Below are 19,097 nucleotides of genomic sequence, written 5' to 3'. Positions count from 1 at the left end.
AACTGACAATGTCATGTCAGGTGTTTTCACTTTGTCATTCACTGTGTTTATCTAATATGTTCTGCATCCTACATGTCTGGCTTAATCTGACCCACAGAACATCCGAAAATTTCAGATTTTAAACATTTCCCCAGCAAGGGGTTTAGACAGTTAGTGTGCAAATCTGTGTCTCATTAATGCTGTATGACTCCTGCTAAAAGGCATCCCAAACACTGTCCAGGATAATTTCTAGATTCTGTTGCATTAAAGTGGAAAAACAATCTGCTGTAACTATTCCAGGCAATGCTGTGCTTTTTGAGTTAAAAACAATTGTGGTGGCACAATGCGCGAATAATTAGGAAACGATATTTTAGAGAAACCAGATAATTCTTTCCTCCCCTTCAATGATTGTAAACGTATGTTACAAATGCATATACATAATATATACTGTAGATGTGCAGTGCTTTTGCTAATAGACAATATTTAATTCTCCCAAATAAGTAGAGAAGAAAAAAAAGACTGCCACTTCAAACATAGGAGTCAATGACCAGCCAATACCATGGCCATGGCCCACAGACACATTTCCTTCACTAAACTCTCATAGTTTATGGAGAAATCCCTTAGATTTTATAGTTAAGCATGAGAAAGCCTCCATTTATAAGGTGAAAAGTGATAGGATATGAAATACCAGGAAGTACATCGGAACAGACTTGGAATAGGAATATGTTGGAAAGCAGGCCAGTCGATTATTAGAGCTGTTGACACACCATCACTATTTCCTTAAAACACTGTGCAGGACATTTAATGCACTTGATGAAACAAACAGTCAGTCAGACTTCAACAGATAAGTTAAGAAACACGAGGAGTACATGTTGTGATGCCTTGGTGAGCCAAAAAAAAAAGTTTAACTCCTGGAATTAAATTTCCCATTTCCACCACCCATCTAATAGTGTCTTTCGTCTCTCTATGTAGATCCATCATATACATGGCCTGCCTACATATAACTTGATAACGGACGGTGCGAGTCTGCCTATGTGGTTAAGTATGCTCTGGGATATGGTGGCATCCCAGCCAGGGATGGTTTCTGCCATTCAACTAGCACTGCTGGGCAAGACTCCATTCTCTACAAGTGTGAGCAGGGTAAATGGCTGCAGAAAACTGCTACACTTACGTACACACGTCCAGCGTGGACATGACGGGCAATCCTCTGCAACTGGATTAAAATAAAATCTAGCAACAAAACATGATCTAATTCAGAGTGGCCACAGTCTACCCCAGCATCACAGTTCTGGAGTGGGCCACGTTTATATATTGTAATAGACAACATGGCTTGGCTGGCATCCCAGGCAGGATGGATGGATGGTTTCTCACCTGGCCAGGAAGCCTTTTTAAAAGGACATGGGTGTCTAAACGGGATGCACACCAGAGGAATGTTGGCACCCAGTGTAACAGGGGAGTAGCCTTCCCTTGTCCTTCCATTATACTACCTTCTGACTTTAATAGACACCACTTACCAGCCTGGCCAGGATGTCCAGCCTCCCACTGAAAATTAATCCCAGCAAGGTAAGGAACCATCTACCCCATGCCAGGATACCAACCAACCCCTTGTCTACCAGGACAGTTTCACATACTTTGTGTGTGTTATATATATATAACTTAGGATAATAGGAATACAAAAAAAAGATACTAAACAGGAAATATTTTGGCAACTTCTGATAAAGACTATCCACCTGAAATGTTCCTTTTCTTACCTTTACATTTCAGTTTGGAAGCATCCATCTCCCAAAGATGCTGGCTTTATACATTTTTTACAATTACTTTTACTGCAATTATATTAAAACACAGATTACTGCAGCCTGCCATATTCTCACCTGGCACAAAGCAAAAACCAGAAACGGGCAGGGTGTGCATATGTGTGTGTATTGCAAAATTCAAAAACACTACAGAAGTTACACTAGTGGAGTTAAGGGGGTAAAGTTAGATACAATTGTGACTCCCAAAAAGTAACTGATCAAAACAAAAATACAAAAAATCCACATTAAATAAAAATGTTTGTATTACCATACATAAAGATCAGTATAAGCTGCTCTCAAAATGAATAAAAAAGGTAAAGCACCTGTAACTCGCTAAATAATGTTTTGTGACATTTGCAAAATGTTTCTAAAGCAACACACTTTACTAAATCACACCAATGAAGCTAAGTGGAAAAAAAAAGAAGCATCAAGACCGTTAATTTTAGCATAAACTCACTCAAAGAAAAATGAAGCTCGGTTTGAGAGAACACTATGAAGGTCTCTGCACTTGTTTTCAACACTATCATTCATTTCACTGCCATTGCAGAAAAACAAAAACACCAACCTTAATTTTTCCCCCCCAGAGAATTTTTGCATAACAGTTGGATTTAAAATGCTTCAAAAACACAAGCCTTTCAGGATCTACAGTATCAATATCAGCACAATGAAGTAACAATACTACTGTTACCAAAAAAGCAACGAACTCTTACTTAAGTACCAGATACAACATGTCCAAACAGGATAATTTAGGATTGAAACGAGTGTACGAAGAAAACTGAAGAACTGAGATTTGATTCACCAACCCACCATACCCCCCCAATAGTGCTTGAACTTCTCATATTGGGGAAAAATAAAATCCAAAACATCCATTACGTACCCCGCCCGGACTATTCCCATTTACTTATTTAAATCTGTTAAATATTCACAAAACTTGAAATAAGTTTAATAATCAGTCTTACACAGACAAAAAAACTGCAAGTGGAAAATTCTTATTGTGTTAAGGCAATCCTACAGAACATATAAAAAGTGCAGACCCATCTACACATTTGTTGTAATTTAACATTTGAGATTTCAATGTGTAATTCTATACAACACAATTAACACCAAGCACCACCACAGAGAGCTTTATGGAGTAAAGATAATACGCATGAAAACCGCAGAAATCAAAGAAACGGCAATTATATAGCAATAGTTGCAATGATTTACTTGTCTATATGGAGAAAAAAAAAAAAATTCTGAAACATTTTCAGATGTTAATTGAGGATAAAAGAAAGGGACGCTTCAAGAGATAAAGTGCGTTTTTATTGTTGGTAATTTTTTCTCCCCGGCTTCCGTCTTTAATGCTGTATTGTAAGTGTCAGTTCATAAATATTGTGTTCATGTTAATGGTGCTATATAAAACATGCATTCATCCGCCAGATACTCTATCAAGTGCCTTAGGGATTCTTTGATTTTTGCAGACTGCTTAGCGTCCTGCACCGTCACGGGGGTCTAAAGTGTGCCCACAATTCAACACTCGGGCTTCATGGAAAGCACAAGGCATTTCTATTTCACTTCGCCCGCCGTTTGCTCTTCAGGTGCACACGTGCAAGTCTGCGTGCAGGATTTCAAAGCCACCGTCAACACAACATGAGGTCTTTCTGACGAGTGGTTACTTTGGTTGGAGGAGGACGGCGGTATAAGTGAAGCTGGCCACGCTGCAACGGTTCTTGCTCCGTGCTCGTTACATAATAAGACGCGGACAGGTTTCTCAGCCCCCCACCCTCTTTTTTTTTTTTTTTTTATAAAGGGTCCTTCATGTCATCGCATTTTCGTAAATAAATGTGGGTCATCGGGTTAGCAGTGTCACCGCCAGGTTCGCACATGCAAGAGGCTGCCGAGAGGAGCCTAACATGTTCAGAGGCAACATGCTTGTCACCTAGTAGTAGTGAATTACATAAGAGCCGAAACAGCAGCAGCAGCACCGCCGCCGCCACCACCAAGTTGCCAAGCGAAACAATGTCTCCTTTTTCTATAGCAACCCGCTCTGTCACTGCGCGGCCAGTGCCACGGCGCTCGTTGTTCACAACAGTCAGTGCCCCCCATGCCTACTGCGTTTTCCCAGCCTTCCAAAATAATGCCCCCCTTGGACGTCAACCAGATTTGTTGTCTCACCCAGCACCCCCCTCTCTCTGTCAAAAGCTAAACCTGTTACATAACCAGTTACATTCCTGATCTAAGCGCACCGCCGACTCCACAGCCAGAAACGGCCGCGATACAAATGCATGCCGGTTTCTTCGTCTATGCGTAATAAAGTTGTACAGTACGTGTCGGTCATTTTCGCACTGCCATAGCTACATTTCCATTTCAACTTGCTTACAGCATTTTCCCCCCACTGTACTTGCATTATGTGAATGGAATCTGTAGGGGGTGTGGCTAAATTCTGTACTGTAAAACACATCCAGCACATGATCAGCCATATTACTGCCGCAAATAAAATCAAATGAAATAAATGAAGGCTAATTTACCCACAACTGTCGGCAAAATATTTTAATACATATAGGCCACGGTATCTTGAAGGCAATCATGTCACGGTCAGTGATTGACAACACTTGCATACTGTGCATCCACGAATAAATGATAACGATTATGATCGGTTACTCTTGTCACTTCACAAAACAGTGATTTTTTTTAATCAGTTGATGCATTTCTTAACGGAACCACCGACCACACTGCTGTTTTATTATTGTGACAACGGACCCAGCCTTCTTTCTACCGATGCAAATATCAAAACACCCATCACAAGTTCGGCGTTCTCAGTCTGGTTATATCAGGAACTTTTTGACATTAAAGCCACATCCTCCAACTTCATGCTCAATCAACACTTGAAGCATCAGCCGCTCGTCTTTATAAATAATCATTTTCAATAGCACAGCTATGTTAAGATTGCCAACAAGCTGTCCAAAGATGATGCACCACACTTGTTCATCAGCAAGATTCAGGGGGAAAAAAAAAATCTATAAACCCTAGACCAGTAAAACTTTTTCTCTACTTGAAATCGACCACACCAGCACCGGCACATGTATCTCAAAGCCGGCATTCCCCAACTCATGCGCCAGTAAACAATGTGTCAGCAATTATCTCTGCAAAAGTTCAGCCCTTTGCCGAGAGCTCCGTTCCGGATTTCTGAAACCGATGCCCACATGCAGTCGCCGCTTACCTCTATTGGTACTGGAGCAGCTGTGTCTTCGAACGGAGGTTGGATGATCAGCTTTCCGAAGAGTCTCCAGGTTTACCGGGGTGTCCCTCACCGGGGTAGCCGGTTCTGAAGCACTGTTGCCCGCATCGCTGGCTAGGTCTGAAGCGGAATCCATGTCTTGCTTTTATTATTACTATTATTTTGATTTCACACAAGATTGTCTGTGAATGGCGGGCTCCGAGACTCCCTCTGTCTATTTTACAGTAGAACTATGAAATGTGAATGTGTTAAGTCTCGATAGAGGTGGGTGTGTGCGCGATTGTCCACAGGCAGCGCTAGAGAGAACGCTTTACACTCAAGTCTCCACAGCGCGGACAGGACGAGCTGTCAATCGACGAGCGAATAGATGGGGAGGCAGATGACAAATCTCACACGTGTCCCCAAAATAGTATCTGAAATGCTTAAAGCTCTAGAAGCAATCGCTTAAGCTGCACATCGAATGAAGCCGTCTACAAAAAAAGGGAAAAAGAATCCTGTAGTAAATTACGATTTAAAAAAAATGAGTATTTGGCAAAAATGAAGAGTCCTCTGTACATCATATAATACAGCACTGGAAGATGTTAGTCAGCAGGCTCAGATTGTTCGGTTCGTTTCAAAAGGGTACACACCGAGCCTGTTTTTCCTCGTAAAGTGGAGCCGAATGAAAGCAACATATTTGGTTTTCATAGCTGCCAGGAGGGGCACGTAATGCGTCTTTTATTTCCTTAGCCTGTTTCCCCCATAATAAGAACAGCACCGTGGGTAATACTAAGCGCGTCGATTCTCCTAATTAAATAATGCATAAGCAAAGTAGCCGCTTTTATATATTGGCACTCTAAGTATACACAGCTGTGGTCAATCGTCTTAAAAATGTCTTCCCTGATGCACCTGAACTGTGCGATTTACTTCAGACTGCGTCCGACACGGACGGCATAAACTCCGTCTCCGTACGACCTTAAAAGTTGGATTAAGTTAACTCCGTAAGTTATTAACGGGTTATAAATTAATTGAAGACATGTTTAGCTAATTCTCAGGGTTTTAACCTTTTTATGGCGAGTTCGCGAATGAGCGTTCATTATGTCCGTTTATTTTAAAACTCGCCGTGACCCAAAACTTGAAATGAGCGGCTTTAGAAAATTCAAGTATTTTAAAATTAGGAAAACGGTGAATGCTAATTGGTTTTGTGATGTCAGAAAAAGTAATAGGCCTACAATTGAAATTAAAACGCTTGCAAGTTAAAATGCTTCAACCTACATAGAGAAATCACCCTTGTGCTTAATTAAGTACCATAACGTTAAAGTAACCTTTCAGCGTAATGCGCGTTGAGAGCGGACTCACGTATACACTTCAAGTTTTAATTTAAAACAATTGATTTTGTTATTACGTTGCTCAAAAAATGGGAAAAATACGCATCAACTTATTTTAAAAGAAGCGTAACCCAGTTCTTAACGGTGAGAAATATTAACATTTAGATTTCAAAGAATACAAAGTGCACAATTTTCAAAGTAGGCCTGCTTATCTCACATCCACATCTCTCAACAATAGACGTTTGTGAAGGTCAAAAGAGACCTCAAGGGACATTCAAACCTGGACGGGACGCCAGACTATCAGAGGGCTCTCTCATGAAGATAAAACACGCGGCTTCCCTCCTATTCAGCCTCACCGCATGGATTTGAACTGTTGGTAGAAACCTGCGTGGTCCATCAGGAAGTAAACGCCAGCAAGCTTCATGGGAGTGTCAGTCAAAATGCCGTTTCATTAATCAAAGTACTTTTAAAACATTTTAAAAGTAATGATAAAAAAAAAAAACACCACAAGTTGCAGATTATACTGATATACAGAGAGGTCTCTCCGCTCATCAAATCCTCCATCCATTTTCTGAACCATTACGTTTAATTACAGACAGAGTCACGGTGAGGTTTATCCCACCCCGTTAACTTTCTGGTCAATTAGGAGCCATCCCTGGACAAGGCGTTGGCAATTCTGGATGAAGACGAACTCATTTAAATTAATCTGCTGAAAGTAAAGTGGATTAAAAGGCCTCTGGACTTGGAGAGTTGTTTTTCTAGCTTCCCGCACCCTGCTCCGGATAAGCAGGTTTAAAAATGGATGGATGAATAATTTAATTTCAAATAAAAGAAAATTGTCATATAAATTTATAATAAAGAGTTTTTTTGTTTACATTTATGAAATCTGGCTAAATAATGTATGTCTGTATATAACTTCGTATCCATTCTTATGGACTGTTCAGGGATTTCCGCTATCCTGTATTCATGTCTGAACTGCACACTATCGTTTTCCATTTGCCAGTTCATCTACAAAATAAAATGTACACAGAGATGAACTGGGCAGGGCGGGTTTCTCACAGGCGCCTGATCTTACAGGATTTAGTTGCTCCATGGCTTTCTACTCGTCCGCATATTACAGCAAATGATGATACCTATTTTTCCGAACCTAGTGAAGTGTTTATGGATTACATTTACTTGTGTACTTTTCTTCTTCTTCTTTATCGACAGCATTGTGCTTCACGGGATGGTTCTGCAGGCGTATATCTCCTGGTACCAAGGTATGACTCTTGATATGCTCACTGCCCATTTGGAGTTCGCACGTTCTTCTCAAACCTTCATGAGTTTGCTTTGAGTATCCCAGTTTACGTACACATAACGAAACAAGAGTGTTCTATGAAACTTAATCAAAATTGGCCCCACATGAGAGTGTATCTTTCCATAAGCCGCTATCCCGGCCCTGATCAATTCCTGTTTTACACGGTAGGTTATCCATGTTACAAAAAAACGCATGGATGCGTATTTTTGTCTCCCTTGTCAAATTAAATGCACATCTGACTCCTAACCTGCTTAATCCATTTCAGGATCGCCCGGGTTCTGCATGAACTAACCCTACACTATTAAAAATAAAGGTGCCAGTGGGGTTCGGCTGAGCGATCCCATATTGAAAAGACCCATCCACATGAAGATCCAAGAAAGAACAATTGTTTATTTAGATCTGTAACAGGCTCCATACAGTAAATCACCACGATTAAATGGTAACTGATCTGTGAAATACCACTGGGTTCCTGATTTTAAAAGGACTCTTGCTACATAACAATAGCAAACGCTAAGTAAACGTTTACTTATAGCCCTATAGCCCACCATACATTAACAATTTCAGCTTTCTTGTACATATTAAGAATGTTTTCAAAGCACAAATGAACCTTCCCAGAGTGAAATGGTGCAATGTTAGGCAGTGTGGTGCAGTTGTTAAGGCTTTGGACTTCAAACCTTGAGGTTGGGGGTTCAAATCTCGCTAGTGACACTGTGCGACTCTGCACCAGTCACATGACCTGCCTGTGCTCCAATTGGATTAACCAACAGAAATGTAACCAATTGTATCTCTCAGATGTTGTAAATCACTTTGGGTTAAGGCATCAGCTAAATAAGTAAATCTTAAGCAATGGCTCTTAGGAACTACACAAACAAGGGAAAAAACCATAAGTGACATTGAGAAACATGCAAGGTACACTCTTAAACAGTACTGGTTCTTTAATTGCTTTGTACTTTAATTGTATGCACCTTTCAGAACGATAGTTTGACAAATAACCGTAGCATTCTGGGAGGTGTTCTTTGCATATATGAAATTAGCTCTTTAGACTTTGAAAAGGTTAACTTGGTATGTGGAAAATGCATATATATATATATATATATATATATATATATATATATATATATATATATATATATATATATATATATATATATATATATATATATATCCACAAAACTTGACCTTATTTGTATTATCGTATCAAGCAAGAGTCTTTTAAAGTTACAAAACCATTTTTATTTCACAAATCTGTTAATATTAATATTCAGGGCTTTTTATGGAACCTATTATGGAAATAAATAAATAAAGGTTCTTTCCTTGAGACTTCAGTGGGTAAAATGGTTCCCCTTATAGCATCACTCTAAAATGCAACTTTGACACCTTTATTTTTAAGGTGATTTATATGCATTTGCATTTATTTTCTAATTTATTTTTGTTCCAGAAGTGACTTTAGTCCACATTGCTTATCATTTTTGAGTGTCTACTGTATGAGAAGTTTTTTTTAACAACATAATATTAATAAGATAGTGTAATTCAATACAAAATAATAGTTACAAAATATGTCTTTAATTTTAACTCCCCCACCACCCCCCCCATATCTAGAAAACTAAAACAAGTTTAATGAAAATCTGAGATGAAGTGATTAAATAAAAAAAAAAAAAGTGGTGATCTGTCATAGAACAACCCAACTGAAGAAGTTAACAGTGATTACCCAGACCTCTTTGCTAGTTTCAAAGGGGACCTCCATAACAATTAAATGCTTCAGGCCCCCAAAAATGTAGGTCCACCACTACTTTGGAATGTGGAAAGGAACTGGAACAAATGGAGGAAGACCCTACCTACACTGAGAGGATATCCAAAAAACTCCGGTTGTCTCCCTGTTTTGAGGCAGCACTGCAACCACTACACCGCTGTGCCACCAAATATTATTAATATTTCTTATTAAATTGTTATGTTATATACTACAATTAACAACAAGCCCTATCACTATGTATCTTGCAAAGTTGCAACACAGCATAAAACTGAGTAGTACGGTAAAACAACACCGTAAATTGAAAACATAAACAAACAAAAAAAAAATCATTATCCATGACTAATTCTTAATATCAATCAATGTAACCATCCGTTATCTTACTGGCTTCTCTATTACCGCGCATCCGGGTAAAATCGGATGCAACATAAATTATAGACGGACAAAATTCAAACCTGCAGGACTCGTTTCGCTATCGCATTTGTTTTTCTACATTATTATTATTATTATTATTATTATTATTATTATTATCATTATTATTATTATTATTATTATTATTCGTGAGTTGAGGCATTTCCTCCAGTGATTTAATATCTCTTTTAACATCATGTACTTTCCTTTCATTTATGACATTAAGGGCGGCACTGTAGCGCAGTGGTTAGCGCCGCCACCTCACCGGTCCCAGTTCTTGGGCTCACATTTTCCCAACCAGCCATTGTCAGTCTGGCGCTGGTTTAAGAATGGCCGGTCTTTTTATAATAAAGGACGCGGGGAGTCCCAGAATGTGAAGGGTAAAGTCTAAAACTAGCCTGAGACGTTGCATTAGTTCATCAAAGGGCACAGTCCCTCACTCATAGTGGGTCAAGTTACTAGAAGGGCACAGTACGAATAGAATATATTACAGTTATTATTAATAATTTTACATTGTTCTGTTACATTGTTATTTATTGTAGTAGAGGGTCGTCTGTCTCAGTAGAACTGTGGGGAAGATAAGGGCCATTCCTGTACGTGGAGCCAATATTTTTTATTTTAATCACATATTCTAACATAGCCTACAATGGAAAACGACGGAATACATGTGATTTTAGGTTTCTAATATTCTAGATAACAGTTTGCTTTTCAGTAGGTATTTTAAAGTTAGCCCCTGAAGGAACTGTAACAGTAACGTTCGTAAATGATTTGATTATCTGAAAATGTTGCCGATCTGTGTTGAAGTTGAAACTACAGGGAGTTGAACTTTTTGACATTGGATTCATTTGGTCTGAAACTGATTGACTCAAACTGTTGATTCACTGTAACGGGGCCCTCTAAGGAATGAATAGCTGTCTTTAAATAAGTGTACTTATAAATATTTCAAGTACTATAACGCGCACTGAAGTGTGAAATCTCCAATTCCGAGACTCCACTAATATAGCTCACTAAGGTGGAGGAGATCGCCCTAGCTGCCTGCTTCCCGCTAGCCCATTCATGCCTGTTGCATGTGATCGCAGTGACCTGCAGCCGGCGCGTCTCGGTGCTTCCCCGCCCACTGTGACCTGCACGTGTACACAGGCATGGAGATTCAGAAGGAGTCTGTGTGTGAGCGCAGCGGTCGCTGCGGCGGCATGGGGAGACTCGAAAAAGCGCGACTGCTCGTGTTTGTAGTACCCTGCAAGGCACTAATTTAGAGTTAGGAAATAATACGTCCGTTATTAACGACTTAGCATGAAGATGCTCTTTATTATAATTATTCCGGACCAAATATTCATGCAAGAGAAATTGATTTTAGGAATGAATTTGACGGAAACATGCACATTTCTGTTTTTCGCGTTTCTTGCATGTGTTCTGCAGTAATTATTATTAGCGAAAGTAATTGATTTTTGAAAATGTTTGGGATAACAGTTTGGGGAGTATTTATGTATTTATTTATTATTATTATTATTATTATTATTATTATTATTATTATTATTATTATTATTATTATTATTATAAAGCATGTTTCCATATATTGCCTTGCGATAAACTGGCGCACTGTCTAGGGTTTTTTCCTGCCTTGCAGCTCATGCTCGCTGGGATAGGCTCCAGCAGACCCCCGTAACCGTGTTCGGGATTAAGCGGGTTAGAAAATGACTGACTTTTCCAAATATATGCACACAGTTTAGGACAGTGGTTCGTGTGTTCAGGTGGGAGTTGCCCATATGTACTCTTAAAAATAAAGGTGACAAAGTGGTCATGACATTTTTAGTTACCAGATGAACAATCCACATGATGGTCCCACTAAGAACCTTAATCAATAGCCATAACAGTCTCCATAAATTAAAAAGAATAGATGATAATAAAATAAAAATGGGTTCATGATTTTTAAAGTCTCTTTCTGTACATAATAGGGCTAATGTCAGATTTTATTTATTTATTTAGTTAGTTAGTTTTGTTCTGTCATTATAGGTCGGTAGTCTATTGCACATTAACAATTTCAGTTTTGTCCACATGCATTATTAAGAAAACAGCCAAAGCCCAAAGAATCAATTTGATATGCAAAGAATTCTTGAAATAATGAAATAGTTCTTTGTGAAGTAATATTTCAGCAGTGATCTATATAACCAAGTAAAGAGCCTTTAAAGAACCATTATTTTTAAGTATGTACATGACATTTCAAAGCTAACCGTACCTCCTGAGGAACTGTCAGAATGGTTTGATCTTAATTGCGCAGTCCTGATTTGCAGCAAATGTGTTCGATTACTACTATAAATTGCTTTTCATAGTCCGTGAAATGCACTATATAAATAGGATTTCTGTATTAATATACAGGTGGATACCTTTCACTTAAGTGCAAGTTCATGCTTTATGCAGCTAAGAAATTCCACAAGAGTATTCAAGAATCATTTTGCAGCATTTATTCTTAAATATTTTTTTCAAATGGTGCTGTAATGCTTTTGAAATCTTTAGAAAAATATCGAGGACCTCAATCAGAAAGGGTAGTCTTTTCAGAAGGCCCCATTCTACCTTTGAGGAAATCTCCAGCCTTCATTTCATACAGTACCTTTCACTAAGTGCTAATGATATACACAAACTGGGCAGTCCAATGTGGTTGAGCTCTTTCTGCTGATGTAGATTGAGGTCCACGAGTGGGTTCTCATGGCCAGGTCTCGACTGCCACTTTGCCAACTCAAACCAGAGTAGAATACAATTCCCAGGCATGTACACTTTCCTGTCACAAGATGAATAAGGATCTGCCTTCAGAAAGTGAACTGAATCAGGGTGTTTTCTCAGAAAAAGAAGTCAGAAATGCCTGATTTATTTCAACCTACAAGAAAAAAAAATCTCACCCACTTAGAATTTGTGGTTCTTTAAAGCTGCTTTACAGGGTTGTGTGGTTCCTTGTAGACCCTGCCAGGGAACAAACGAGCCGAGGAGTCTCTCACAATAGTTGTGGGACCAAGCGGTCCACCCTGTTTAACATAAGAGTCCAAAAAACAGAGCTTAACCAGGCGCTTGGGGGTGCAACAACAGAAAAAAGGCAAATTAAATGCCCATAATGGCCAATGTGGCTTCTTAACAAAAAAGACTCTATCAAGCAGGTCAGAGTTGGGAATGTCCTTCATATAAAGAGTATGGTCCCCAAATGTGACCATCCCTTCCGAGTTTAACATTCGAGTTGGTATGGTCTGACTGGAAGGGGTGGGGCTTCTTGGAACATTGTGGGTGTGTCTCAGTTGGCACCACTGGGCATCTTCTTGGTACTTTGAAGGGAAAGGAGATGAGACTATTAGCGACAGTGCCCCCTCTAGCCCTGGAGTGGTATCATAAGCCAACAGGTGCACCCCTGCATGACAACCCATTTCTTGACAAAGAACCATTTGATTCTGGAATGGGGTTCTTTACATATGAAGCTGGTTCTTTGAACTTTGAAAACACTCCTAATATGTGGCAAAAGAGAAATCTTTAATGTAACTAGTAGGGTACTAAGAGGCCAAGAAAACTTAAACTCAGCCTGTGTTCTTGTATGCAGTCGAGATTCCTTAAAGTCAAGAATATTGCATTTCACTGATCTGTTAATGTATTGTCTATACGTGGTTATTGATGGAGCCTGTTGCAACTCTAAATAAATGAAGTTTGTTTATGGAACCTTCAGGAAGGTTCTTTTGCAAAGTAGAAGCATTCTAGTGTCCACCTTGAAAAGGGAGCCTGCATCCTCACACTGGGGAGTCAGCGGGCAACACTTACTGCAGGCGGAAGGAGGAAGTAATGGATTTGCTTTGGAAGTGTTTTGGCTGGCATTGCTGCTTAAAAGTCTTGGTTAAAAAAAAAAAAAGAATCCAGAATTGTGTTGGGTTACTTTGTGCCTGAGGTTTGGGGCTCAGTGGTGCCGCCTTGTGGTCACACACCTTTATGTTTAAGAGTGTGGACTGAGGGTTCATCCCAACCAGTTTCTGCTTTTAATTGGACAAGGCCTTTAAACAAACACTTAGTTCCCAGTTTTATTTATTTTTCCTGAAATTATGAACAATTTGGGTGAAATTGGTAAGAATTCATTACTTTTCCTTTATAATATATATTTTTTTAACATTCTGGTAATTTTAAGCTATTGTCCACCTTAATAAAAGGGTAAGTGTCTGTGTGTGTGTGTGTCTATGTATCTGTGTGTTCGTCTGGTTGCTTGGCTTAGGAGGAAAACATTAAAAGTTGAAAAACTATGTAGAAGAAGGATAAAAAAAAAAAAATGGTAATAAAAATTTCATATAAGGGTATGAAAATAAGAAAATTGGTCTTATCGGCCTATTCTGTTGTCTAACGTTATACGCTGGTAACAGCAACTTTCTTGCACCTGCTTAGCCCTCACGAACAAGGTTTATAACTATAGTGCTAATGACTGATAACTTTGCATGGTGGGCATTGGACGAGTGACAATACTGATAAATCGACACCCACTTCAGGAAACCAAAGCTCTAACATCACCACCAACACCTTTTTCCCAGCAATACAGAAAGCGGCAAAAACAGGAGGCTCTATCCAGAGAAGAAAAGGCCGCCATGCATATTTATTATACCAGTACAAAAGGAGAACCTAGGTACCAAACAAAAAACTTGAGGTCTATGTTGATTATTTAGATTTCCACCCGTCACACAAGTGGGTAGTAGAAGAATAGCTGACCATTAGCCTTCCATGTTTGTTTGCATTGTTGTTTTCTCAGCTTGTCAATAGTCAGCAGTCGATTACAATTAAAAGGACAACCTCCAGAGGGTTAGGGACAGGGGAATTAACCCATACCTTTTGTGCAGGTCTGTAGGACTCTTTTCTAAGCTTTACAAACTGTAAAATGACTTATCTCTTCAAACCTGAGACTCACTGGCCTTTAACAGGAAGCTAATCATTCTTGGTACTAAAATGACATGGAATAGGCTGGTGAAGTCCACACAACTGTCACGTCCTTGGTGTCTTATGTGCCAAAGACAGGCAAGAAAATGTCTCAAAAAGTATGCTGCATAGGGATGGGAGAACCTGTGGCTAGAAACATCAAAAGCCTGAAATGGTACCGTCTGCAAAATTAAACTCATAAACAATTGTTTTAATCATGAATAGTTTTTTTATTAGCATTCACAATAAAAATATCACTGGAATGTTTCCATCACATCAAATTTAAGTACAAAGTTAAAAAATAATTTATTTAGAACTTAAATTACACAATTTATTCAAGTTGACAATGTTGTTCTTAATCAGTGTAATATGAACATTGTCACGTACGTCTGTTTGGGAGACAGCTTAAGGGCTCTGGTGATTGTGATTTCCTAACCAAGGTTTGACGCTGTTGTCAGATGCCTTCTCTCTTCCTTATCTTTGCAGTCATTTCTACCATTGATGTCACTTCCGAGGTCTGTCCCCTTGGACCTCACCTTCCTGCCTGGAAACTATATGATCAGAAACTCCTATCATTTTTCCCAGTTCTCCATTGGTCTCACGTATGAAAAGAGGTTTCTATTATTCTAAAAATAAAAGATCAAGAATTCTTTTTGCTTTACATTATACAGGATCTCCTTGTTGTTTCCATAGTGGCTATGTTTTTTATGAGGATGGGTTGCTAGCCTGATGCTCAACCCTCCTCTTTTCACATCCAGGCTTGGGACTGGCAATTAAGAGAGATGATCGGACCTAAGCGGCTGGAAGAAACAGAGAGATTCACCTACTTGGATAGTTTGATCACCAAAGATGGAGACATGGTAGCAGATGTCAAGTACTGCATCGGGGAGGTGACAGCTGTCTCCTGGAGGATGAAGAAGATCTGGTCCCTGTCATCCATCTCCCAGATGATCAAAATTTACCTGCTTATGTCTATTGTGATTCCAACAGCCATTTATGCCAGTGAAACACGGAAGGCGTCAGAAAGTTTCGACAAGAAGCTTGACGTCTTCCAGCAGAGGTACCTATGCCAAATTCTCAATATCTGATGCTACAACCACATAACCAATGAAAAGGGTCCAGAAAGAAGTGGCTTATGCAAACTCCACATCACCATTGCCTGCAGAAGACTCCAAATGGCTGATAACATCCTTCAAATGGAGAACCATCAGATACTAAAGAGCGCAATGAAACATGTACCCTCCTACGCCAAACCCACAAAAGAACACTCGCAGAACACTTGGAGAACGTTAGTGCAAGACCTGAAAGTGCTGGACACCGGTTGGGACAAAGCTAAGAGCTTTACCGAAGACCGAAAACACTGATTGCCCAATATGCCATGCAGCATGGGAGGATCTCAGACTAAGATACGCGGTCACTGATGTTACCCCAAAACATTTTCTGAGTCGGTTCTCTTCTCTTATAACATATTTGGTCAAATCTTATAGTTTTAAAAATATGTAAAAAAATATTCATTGCTATACAAATACCTTCTCTAGTTTTTGTCTTATTTTTCTTGATCCAAAACTTTGTTTGGTGGCCTGTCATTGATTTCTACACTTTTTCTGGTGCGTCCCTATGAACCAACCATCCAGCAGTAGTCTGTCATCAAAATGAGTATCCCAGCGTCCCTGGTATCTTGATGAAGTATTTCACCCTCACCTTACTCTTCACTCACCACTCCAAGACATCCAAGGAAAAATTCCAGATGCAAATCCAAAAAGTGAATGTTGAGACACATGTTGCAACCCTCAAACTTAACTAATACATTTTTCACAATATCTTTATAATTTGGATCCTTGTTATTAGAGATTTGGTGAGTGACTTGAAGTTTATTTTGATGAATAGTGGAGGAGGCAGGTTATAAGATGAATGGATGTGTCTCTCTCTCATATCTTCTGTGTGTTGCTCATCAGAGCTTCCTCTTGATCAGACAGGTGGATGGAAAGTTGTTCAAACCCCTCCAGTGTTTGGAAAGAAGAATTCATATTTCCAAAGCAGGGCTTTTTGTTATTTGTGTGCAACTTGGGACTGGATGCAACACAGCAATCAACAAAGCAATTAATCAATCAATCATCTCTGCAATTTTTATTGTATATAACAATCTTCACAGATTTAAAAAATAATAACATTAAATGTAAGAGCTTTCAACATATAACATAACAAACTCATCCCACTTTCTGAAATTGCTTTTCCCTTTGAGGTTTGTGGCAATAATAAAATTACATAAAATAAACTTAAGTACACATAAGATGAACAGCCTAGTAAACTGGAGTGGATGAAATGGTAATGTAGCCAAAGTAAGATCAGAACAGTCATTAAAGAGGAATCAAGTTAAATGAAGTCATATTTATTGTCATGTCTATATTTGAGAATATAGTTTCAGGTGAAAATCAATTCAAATGCAAGCAATGAGTTTTATTTTAGGCAACATTTCACTAATGGGGCTTTAGGAATAGACCTGGGGAAAGAGACAAAGCGAAATGAACATTCAGCAAGAGGAGTGTTTGGAATAGTGGCGAGTATCATTACAACACTGCTATTTATTAGGAATGCTGAGCTTTGTATTTTTTTACATATTCTAATATAAAAACACTGTTACCTGCATCACTTGCTTTATTATTATTGTTTTGAATAATAATAATAATAATAATAATAATAATAATAATAATAATAATAATAATAATAATAATAAAGAACATCTTAAAACAGACAGTAGATAGTAAATGTAGACTATGCAACAAGGCAGAAGAGCATATGAGTCATATTGTTGCAGGCTGTACATTACTTGCACATACTGAATATACACAGAGACATAATAAGTAGCCAGTTATGTACACTGGACCATGTGCAAGAATCTAGTGGTTCAAGTGCCAGACAAGTATTATGAACACCAGCCATAAAAGGTTGTGAATATCAATGATATCACCATCATGTGGGATGTTCCAATAACAACAGATAGAACAATCCTAGCGAATTGTCTTGATATTGTGCTGCATAATAAGAAAGGGAGAACCTGCCTGTTAGTCAATATAGTCATCCCAGATGACTTGAACATCATGTTAAAAGAGACTGAGAAGATCAGTAAATACAAGGATTCATAAATCAAGCTTAGCAGAATGTGGAACTGCAAAACTAGAACTGTGCCAGTTATAGTTGGAGCATTAGGTACATTAAAGAAAGATCATGATGAAGATGCTCCCAGGCCATCAATCAGCTAGTGAAGTGCAAAAGATTGCACTTATGGACACTGCACACATCCTTAGCAAGGTGTTAGGGTAAATCACTTTGGCTTCTTGGTATAGCCTGGATTTACCAGCTAAAATTGCAAAGACATCATGCGAAAGGAAACAAACACTGAATAATAATAATGCATTTTATTTATATAGTACACCACACCCTCCTGACTCAGCTACACAATTAAGTCCTGGGTACAAATACAAGGCATTTATTTCACACAATACCTACATAGGGTTTCATTTTCCTCATTTCCAGGTGGCACAACAATGCAATAAGTTTCCCCTTCTCCTTTTCCTTCCACACCTTCCATTCAGTCTTATCCACCTCCTCCTGACTTTGACTTCTAAGTGGACAGAGGTGGCCCCTTTTATGGAATACTTCTGGTGTCAAGAAGCATGTACTCCAGGTCAGGCAGAAACCCCTTAAAGTAGGGACAGCCTTTCCTAGCATCTCCCCTAGCAGCTTCCAACAGGACTGTCCAATGGGAATGCAACTCCCAGCATGCCCTGCAGGCACACGATTGAACATACTGACCCAAGAATGCTGCCACCTAGTATGCTGGGGGAGCATGTATTCTTGAGAGGCAGTTACCTTTGTCCATCCACTACTGGCCTTCCAGCCAGGTAAGGGTTCTGGGTTTATCCCATAGATGTCAGTCCAGCCCAGCCATCCATCACACGGTGTATAGGGTCCCTATTGTCATATGTACAGAGCACAGTGAAGTTCTGACCTGAACAAAGTAATCTACCTGCAACATGTAGCCAGTCTCTGACCCCATTAGTAGTGAGTTGACTACCAGAAGAGGAAACTTCTGTCTTCCTTACCTGAAAAAATCACAGAACAAGGTTTACAATGCTCTCTCCTTTTATAAAATAAAAAAAGGATTACCTCTACAAAATAAACACATGGTGTATTAACCACAACTTATGGGATAACAAGTGTCAGCATCCAGTATTAAGGACAGGAATTTAAATGGAATGTTGGGGTGCCAACCAGGCCACCACCATGTACTCAAAAAAGGGTTTTTAATGGAATTAACCAGCACTCGATGGAGCAGAGGCAAACAAGATGTAAATTTCCTTTGGCTAATGTAAGGTTTTTGTATGCAGTTGTCAAGCTTTTATTTAGAAGCTAATCTACCAAA

The sequence above is a fragment of the Polypterus senegalus genome, chromosome 12 (genome assembly GCF_016835505.1).
Source record: "Polypterus senegalus isolate Bchr_013 chromosome 12, ASM1683550v1, whole genome shotgun sequence".
Lineage (NCBI taxonomy): Eukaryota > Metazoa > Chordata > Cladistia > Polypteriformes > Polypteridae > Polypterus > Polypterus senegalus.
This window is presented reverse-complemented; position numbering follows the sequence as displayed.